Source organism: Mus pahari, chromosome 1 (assembly GCF_900095145.1).
Source record: "Mus pahari chromosome 1, PAHARI_EIJ_v1.1, whole genome shotgun sequence".
Classification (NCBI taxonomy): Eukaryota; Metazoa; Chordata; class Mammalia; order Rodentia; family Muridae; genus Mus; species Mus pahari.
This window is the reverse complement of record NC_034590.1, coordinates 141,241,258-141,250,170: the sequence shown is the minus strand read 5'-3', so window position 1 is coordinate 141,250,170 and position 8,913 is coordinate 141,241,258. Positions and strand designations below refer to the sequence as shown.

The window sequence follows — 8,913 nt, the reverse complement described above, 5'->3', positions numbered from 1 at the left end:
AGAGTAGGATATAAATGTTCCCCATCTCTCCTGCCATGATAATCGCCCAAACCCCAGAGCTGAAGGAATGGCCTTAAGATAAGTTTGCATGAGCAATGTAAAACAAGCCTTCCTTTCCTACAGTGGATCACCTCTGGAGGCCCCAACGCCCTTTTCTTTGTGTAGTTTCTTCCCCACAATCATTTACCTTCTGTTGAAAATGTTTATACAAACTTTCACTTCTCTGTGAAGCCCTGAGTTATACTGATAAAGCAGACACACCTTTTCATCTAGTTATTGTTGATTTGGTTTCGAGCCCTTGTCCACTAAACCAACAGGACAGAGCACAAGATTTTATCTTTCCCTACACTCTGAAAGAAGGAGGAATTTCCGTCTGAATTACAAACCTCCACCTCAGGGTCTGTTGCTCTTACAAAGCCTTTTTTAGCTTTCTGATTTCAAAATGTGGGTTTGAGATGAATTAATAAGTCACACAGTACCAGGTTAAAAAAAATAAATGGACAGGTGGGATTGCTAAACAGGTAAAGGTGCTTGTCCTAGCAAGCCTTAATTCCATTCCAGGAACCTACAAGAATTTGGAGAGACTAACTTTTCAGGCCTGTTGTCTGACCTCCACACACCTGGTGGCTGCACCCCCATCTCTCTCTCTCTCTCTCTCTCTCTCTCTCTCTCTCTCTCTCTCTCTCTCTCTCATTCACACACACACACACACACACATGCACATACACACATCTACCTTTTCCTTACATAGATCCACACCAAAATTTACTTTAAAAGAAAAAGGGGGTTTGGAGAGATGGCTCAGCGGTTAAGAGCACTGACTGCTCTTCCAGAGGTCCTGAGTTCAATTTCCAGCAACCATATGGTGGCTCACAACCATCTGTAATTGGATTTGATGCCCTCTTCTGGTGTGTCTGAAGAGAGTGACAGTGTACTCATATAAATAAAAATGCATAAATACATACATACATACATATACATACATACATACAGAAAAAGGGAGATTAAAGTCACCACATTTAATCTAAAATTAAACACCAAGCAATATTACTTACCAAGTCGTCTAAAGTAGCGTATTAACAAGTGAGGGAAGGGTTCTTGTTTTATAGTCAGAAACTCTGCTTTGTACTCTTGGGATAGAACGGGCCTCAGACTTACTGTGTAGCCAGAATTGAGTTGAATTTGTGATGTTTCTCCTTCCACCATGCCAAGCTTTATGGGATGGTGGGGACTGACTCAGAACCTCCTGCATTCTAGTAACTGTGACTCACAGTCAACTGCCAGGCTTTGGCTATAAAGGGGGTTTCTTTAAAATACATACATACATGTGAAGCGAGGAGTTGAGGCAGAGACCCTCCTACTTTTACAGATTGTTCATGGACATGTGCTTTCCCTCAACCTTACTTCCCTCCTCCTCCTCCTCACCGTTTTCTAAGTTTTGTTTGAGACAGGGTCCCACTCTGTAGAGGATAGGTCTCACTCCCAACCTGCCCTTGAACTCATCAATTCTCCTGCTGCGGTCTCTCCCGAGCCGGAATTCTCCTGCCGGGGTCTCTCCCAAGCCGGGATCACTGCGGAGGTTACCTGCTCTTTTCTTTTTTTAATTCTCTGACTCCAGAGTGGGAGGCGGGGGGGGGGGCGAACATATTGATAAGTCTTTAAGTGATGTAATTTGTCAATTTAGAACATGTCAAAATAGATTGACAAAACATTTGGCTGAAAAAGAGTAGGCTAATAGAAGCAGAGAGAATAATGGGAGGAGAACTATGAGTCTTTAGTGGGAAAACGACCAGAACACAGCTCATGAAGTGCTATATAACTTCTAAAGCCAAGCCTGGGATTTGGCCTTGAGCTTCCAAGCAGAAGGAACAAGGAAGGAACAAACCAATTATAAGATTCATTCTGTGCACAAATTAGAGACACCCCAGAGGCTTCGCTTGCCACCAGCACCGCAGAGAGGTAGCTGACACATGTCCTGAGGGACCTGCACGAGGGGACAGATTAGCCTTGGTCACTCTGCTTTGGGTTTGGCACTTCCTCCTCACTGATGTGTGGATGGACTTGATGGTCCATAGCTCTGGGATTGTCAGGGGCCCAAACCCTAACTTCCTCCCCCGAGGCCACAAGATGGACATAGATGAAGCGTTGAGGTCATCCTGACTTCAGAATGTAGGTTATTTTCTGAGCTGATAGTCACAGTGGCAAGCCTTTCCAATTAGGACTACACCTCAGGTAACCTGAGAAACATTACAGCATTATGATCATGTAGGCGCCACTCAGATGTACACCTCTGTGCATCCTTAAGTGGATGGCCCCATAGTTCTGTACACAGGGGCAGTACTAGTTGGACTTGGTGGGTTATACATTTTTTTTTTTTTTTAGTTAGAATAAGACATGAAGTAGGGAGGGGCCTGTGAGAGGGGATGTGGGAGGAGTCAGGAGGATGGATGATATGGTTGAGATATATTGTATGCATATGTGAAATTCTCAATGAGCAAATTAAAATATTGTATTAAAAATTAAAAAATGAGAGGGGCAGTGATGGTACACGCCTTTAATCCTAGCTCTTGGGAGGCAGAGGCAGGTGGATTTCTGTGAGTTAGAGGCCAGCCTTCTACAGAGCAAGTTCTGGGACAGCCGAGGCTGCACAGAAAAGCCCTGACTCAAAAACCATGAATAAATAAATAGATAAGTAAATAATCCCATGGTGTTACAACAGGCTTATTTGAGAGCCACATATATTATTAAAAATGCGTCAGTCTGCAGATCTTTGGCACATGGGATTTTTTTTTTTTTTTTTGGTGGCTGTCCTGGAACTTACTTTGTAGACCAGACTGGCCTCGAACTAAGAAATCCACCTGCCTCTGCCTCCCAAGTGCTGGGATTAAAGGCATGCGCCACCACACCCAGCTGATTTTTTAAAATTTATTATTATTATTATTAATTAATACATATATTATAATAATCATATATATAAGCTATAACATATGTATTATATGTTATATATGTATATATTATATATAAGTATTATTATACTTATACAGTATAAGTACACTGTAGCTGTCTTCAGACACACCAGAAGAGCCTGTCAGATCCCATTACAGATGGTTGTGAGCCACTGTGTGGTTGCTGGGATTTGAACTCAGGACCTTAGGAAGAGCAGTCAGTGGTCTTAACCACTGAGTTATCTTCCAGCCCTAGCACATGGGATTCTTATGAAAGTTCTTAGGCTAGCAAGTACTAGTTTAAATATCTTCTAGTTGAATCCTGTATAAACCCACCCACAATCTGACACACAATAGCGAAAGAGAGCCAAAGAATACAGATCACACATGTCATTGTGCTCAGCAAACCAGTGTGAAGTAACCCCGAATTTCGGGTTATCCATGAAGGAACATGGGTTCCAGCCCTGCCCCCCACACTTCAGTAAAGAGTCATGGCCGCCAGTGAACGCCCTTTTAGTCTGCATTTCCAAATATGAGCCGTTTCCAATCCACATGCGTGCCTATTGAACTATGCACTGGAAATGCAGACGTGAATGAGCTCCGGCCAATGAATGACCTGTGGATTGACTGACGTGTGGAGCTCTCTTACCATTTCACCAATGAAGAGAACAAACCTCGGTGCTCAAGCCTGGAAAGGTACCGCAGCCTGCCGGAGTCAGGGCAGAGTGCTGCCCGGCTCTTTCTTTCCTCTGTACACTCCGTGGATCGCTGCCCAGATCTTTCCTCTGTACACTCCGTGGATCGCTGTGTCTGTGCATCCACTGCATGAAGAGGCCCTGGAGCTGTTGTTTGTAATAGAGAATCTCTCTGAGAGGGGGTGCGCAGACAGACAGACTCCTCTGGCGACGGAGACAAGGTCAAGTATAATTCTCCAAGGGACTCGGCTGTTAGTACTTTCCTGTTCCCACAGGACATAAGACTAGTTGGAGCCCGGTCCCCATGGTCCACATTCTGGTCATCTAGGTAGTCGTGATGCTGTAAAGTTTCTCAGGTTACCTAAAGTGCCTTCATAATTGGAAACGCTCACTGTCGTGAATAGCGTGGTTCAGAAAACGATCCTACGGTTCAAAGTCGGGGTGATTCAACTCTTTGCCTACGCCCTTGCTGGTGGACTCTGGGGAGGAAGTTAGGGTTTGGGCCCAGAGCGACAGATTATCAAGTCCATCCAGAGATTGGTGAAGAGGAAGCACCAAACCCAGAAAAGGGTGGCTTGGGCTAACCTGTCCCCTCGTGCAGGAAGTGTCAGAAAGCTCTCTGTGGTATTGATGTCAAGTCAGGCCTCTGGGGCGTTTCTAATCCGTGTACAGAAAACCAACTCTCCCTGTCCTAGCGGCCCTCAGCTGACACTAGTTCTACAGCCTGGGGTGGGAACCCGGGTGCCCCTCTTCCATTCGAAAGCAGGGATTTAATTAACCAAGAACAGTAGGCTGTTTATTGAAACTGGGTGTCACTTGGTCATAGGGTTTTGTTTGTTTTGTTTTGTTTTTATTCAAAGACAAGGCCTGATATAGCCTGTGCTGGTCTTCAGCTCATGACTGAGGGTGACCTTGAACTTTTGAGCCTCCTGCTTCTATCCACCTAGTGCTGGAATTACTGGCATGCATCACCGCTGGTTGGAAATATCACCTTTCAAATAGCAACCAAACCATGACCTTGTTTATATAAAATGTCTGTGGTTAGTGCACACAGACCACACTGAGATAAGGGAAGTGGACAGAGTGAGCACTGGGTCAAGGGCTGGGCTGGGGCTGGGTTTGGCCTTATTTCTGCCCCCGAGCTCACTGTGTTCCCTGGCCAAATCAGTCCCTCTCCCCAGGCCCTGTTTTTAGTCTATAAAATGTGGGCCAGATGGTTATCTCTAATGTCCGTTCTCTCTCACACAGGCTTGGGGTGTCTGATTACAAACCAGGATTCAGCAACTAACAACTTCCAAACACTAGCAGGCATTTGGGGGGTGGGGGAGGGGACGGGTAAGGCAGAAAGAGGTCATTTAGCTCAGTGGTTAAGAGTTCAGACGGAACATAAAGCCAAACAACTTACATGTAGTTGTCTGTATCCACATGGAAATCAGAAACATGGAGAGCTGACAAATTTTATCAACCAGCCGTTCTTTCTACTGTTCCTTAGAGTTTCCTCTGGTGACTCTAAAATGGCATAAACTCAATGGCTGGAGACTATACAAATGTGTATGCATGGCTCTACAGGGACTGACAGGGCTCAGGTCATTCTGGGGGTCCAGAGGAGAGGAGAATCTGTTGCCTTTTTTTTTTTTCCTGGCTCCAGGAGGCTAGCTGTGTGGCCTGTGGCTCCAAGGCACCTAGCCTCGGCTTCTGTTCCTCACGCTCTGCCTCCTGCCTCCTGCTTCTCTTCTAAGAACTCTCACATCCCCCACCCAAGGGAATCCAGGATAATCTCCACATCCAGGTCCTAAGTTAGGAGTTAGAAATCAGCAGGCAAAGGTTTGGTTGCTGGACCCTCCCCTCCTAATCAGCAGGTGCAAACCTAAAGGCGGGTGCACACATGCAATCATGACCTCACACCCAGAAGGAACTCTGGCAACTATCTGGCTTTCTCTCTTGGAGCTTACGCCTTTTATAAGATTACTATGGAGCCGGAGGCTTTCTGATAAATAACAGATGTGCTCTAGTCCCCTCGCAATGAAGAGTCAACCGGAGGAGGCCTGCCAATGACTTGCAGAGGACAAAGACNCCCCCCCCCCCCAGGAAAAGCTGATTGTTCCAGAGCCTTTAGTACAGTGTCAGGCTGGCCTGGAATGTGCTACCCAACGGTCCTGTTAGCAGTTGCCCACCCCCACCCTTGAGAATGCTCTTTATTACACAATACCCCCACATCCCATCAACACTACACTGTGTGCCTCATCTGAGTAAGGCCCAGGGAGCAGAGTTGCTTCAGACAGACCTGGGAGAAGATCCTGGCGCTATCTGCTTTTTCTCCCTAGTTTCGATTGGATTTCCTTTGACTTCACTGTGGTAAAGCATGGATTTCCTGCTCCTGTGTCCTTAGAGCCTCCCTCATTGAGTGCACTTCTGCATTTGGCTGCCGGTCTCCCTTGCTTCCCTATTTCTGAGACTGTATGCCTTAGGCCCTTGCTCCAGTTATACTTCTGTTTCCTCAATATCCACACTAACCTACCCTAACTCATGTGCGGTTTTCTTTCTTTCTCTTTTTCTTTCTTTTTGTTTCCCGCCCCAAGACAAGGTTTCTCTGTGTCGCCTTGGCTGTCCTGAAACTCACTGTGCTAGACCAGATTGGCCTCAAACTCAAAAAGATCTACCCGCCTCTGCTTCCCAAGTACTGGATTAAAGGCGTGCACCACCGCTGCCTGGCTCATGTCTCTTTCTCTAAAGGGGGCATTGGTGACTTATGCTCATGTAATATTCCCTGGGTGTCCTTATTGTCACACGACAAGGTCAATGCCGTGGATTACATTGGTAAATATAAGAGTTATTGCTAGCCCTCAGATGGCGGGTTCTTCTGTCTTTGAGGTATACTTACTTAGAATAATGTACTACCCCTGGATCCTGAGAGGAGCTTAAAGATTCCCCTGTAAGGGGAGGTTCTGATGCTAACATCCTGTTCCCCAATGGGTTCTTGATTTGTCAGTAAAGCAAAGTAATTATTGGGCAGAAGGCAGGGGCAGGCTTTCCAGGGCCCTGGAGGCAGGAGAACACAAAGAAGAAGTTTTCTGCCAAGCTTTGGGGGAAGAAGAATGCAACAACTATGAGAGGTCTGGAGGGTGGGAGATGGGGGAGCTAAGGCCTGCGGCCACTGCTACAGGCGAGTGGCTAAGGATGTTTGGCAGGGGCTAGGTAGGACTAGCCACTAAGTTTAGGGCAGGTGGAAAGACAAAGAGAATAAATTGGTAAGGGCTTTCCTAGGTGGGAGATATCTGCACCCAACCATTGTGCTAAGAAGGCGAGTTGTAAAGTAACAAACTGAGTGGGTGTCTTTATCCTCTGGTTCAAGGGTCTCAGGAGGGGCCTAGTATCGAGGTCACCTCTCAGAACTAAAGGCAGGTAGAAAAAGGGAAAGCCGGGTGGGGGGCTTGTGACTGTTCTGGGGGCAAAGATGGTAACATTGGTAACATTTAAAACTACACACAACATTCTCCTGTGGTCACCTGCACCCAGCACATCATGACCAGGACATGTGGCTTTTCTTTTGGGAGTTCCTGTACTTCAGGGGAAATTCATAGTATATACCTAAGAGAAGCTACCGTATCTTTACTGTGTACCAACAAACAAAATGAGATGGGGGTGGGTATGTGAAACTTGTCAGGCAAGTCATACTACACTTGATTTCCAAGCTCCTGGATGAAGCGCTAGAGGTGTCCCCACCATTCACTGGTGTTTTGATGAGGCTCAAATGGAAGGATGTGTTTGTCGTGAGCATCTTGTATTCTTCCTCTACAAGATGGCTAACTCCCCACCAATCCCTATTGTCCCTCTCCAGAACACATCCGTCATAACTGCAGCCTTAAAAACTGGAGGTGGGGGGCTGGAGAGATGGTTAAGAGCACTGACTGCTTTTCCGAAGGTCCTGAGTTCAAGTCCCAGCAACCACATGATGGCTCACAACCATCCATAATGAAATCTGATGCCCTCTTCTGGAGTATCTGAAGACAGTTACAGTGTACTTACGTATAATAATAAATAAATCTTAAAACAAACAAACAAAAAAACTGGAAGTGAATTTGACCTGAGACTTTCAGTTTTGTTTATATCTTCTGTAAATGGTTGGGCAAGTGTTCTAGAGCAAAAGAGCCAGTGAGTGAAACCTATCAATTTAAGTCAGATGTAAGAGTGGATATGACCTAACCGCCTCTCCCAGCTAGGTCTGTCCTCGAAAGTGGTCGGTATGTCTGTGTTTAGGGGTTTTTGTTTGTTTTTTGATTGTAGGAGAAAAACCAAAGCACCAGGATTTAAATTATATATGTATATGTATATGTATATGTATGTATATATACATATATAGTGAGAAAGGAACCAGCAAGTGTGAGAGAGCTACCAGTGCAGAAACACAATCCTGGTTAAAAACATAAAATGCTTTTGGTTTAAATAACGTATGATAAAATATAGTTTAGTCCTACAAGATAAAGAGTGTTCCAGACTGGAGGTAGAGAGCGCTGAGGTCCACACCAGGAGGCTGTTTCCAGAAGACTTATAGAAATTAAGATTTAAGGAGAATGTGATGGAGTTGGCTCTAATTAAAGGTTATTGAAAATTCCCGAGGCCAGCCTTGTAGTGGTGGCGTACGCCTTTAATCCCAGCACTTAGGAGGCAGAGGCAGGCTGATCTCTAAGTTTGAGTCTAGCCTACTCTACAGAGTTCCGGGACAGCCAGTTTCGGGGTGGGGGTGGAGTGAGGGATTCCTAAGGCCATGGGGTAGGGAGACAGCTTATGGGAAACGTGCTTGCCTTGTGCTCGTGAGGGATTGCGTTCAAATCGCCAGAACTCATGTAAAAACCAGACACCTTCCATTTGAGACACTGTGTGCACTACTCACCTGTAATCCCAGTAGACTTACAACAAGATGAGAGGTTGGGACAGCGAATCCCTGAAGTCCACAACTGGGTGAGCTGTAGTGAAAATAGAATCAACCTAGGGCCTGTGCGCAGGCGCATCCGAGCCTCCCTGAACTCAGTGCTAGTGCTTAGGGCAGCTCAGTGTTTGCAAAATCCTAATTTTCAAGCAATGTCAAGCAGTGCTGTCTTCAAACTGGTCTACAAATCAAGGTAGAACCTTAGAGAACAGGGTTTTATGGATAGCTCTAGCTCTAAGAACAGAAAAGACAGGTTGGCAGGGCTCCCGAAGAGTTCTCACTGTAAAGCCCTCCGTCAGACCCCAGCACCTCAAGTGCACACAAGTCTAAGAGAAATCAAAAATAG

The 8,913-nt window shown here is 45.8% G+C and overlaps 1 protein-coding gene across 1 annotated transcript in view; it reads left to right on the top strand.

Annotated features, from left to right (window-relative positions):
* Positions 1–3,673: 3,673 nt before the first annotated feature.
* The window catches only part of Ermp1 (endoplasmic reticulum metallopeptidase 1), a 59,785-nt gene continuing 54,545 nt past the window's right edge, over positions 3,674–8,913 (top strand). Inside the window, exon 1 of the mRNA XM_029537236.1 lies at positions 3,674–3,861. The gene's annotated coding sequence lies outside the window, so the exon portion shown is untranslated. The remainder of the gene's footprint in view (positions 3,862–8,913) is intronic.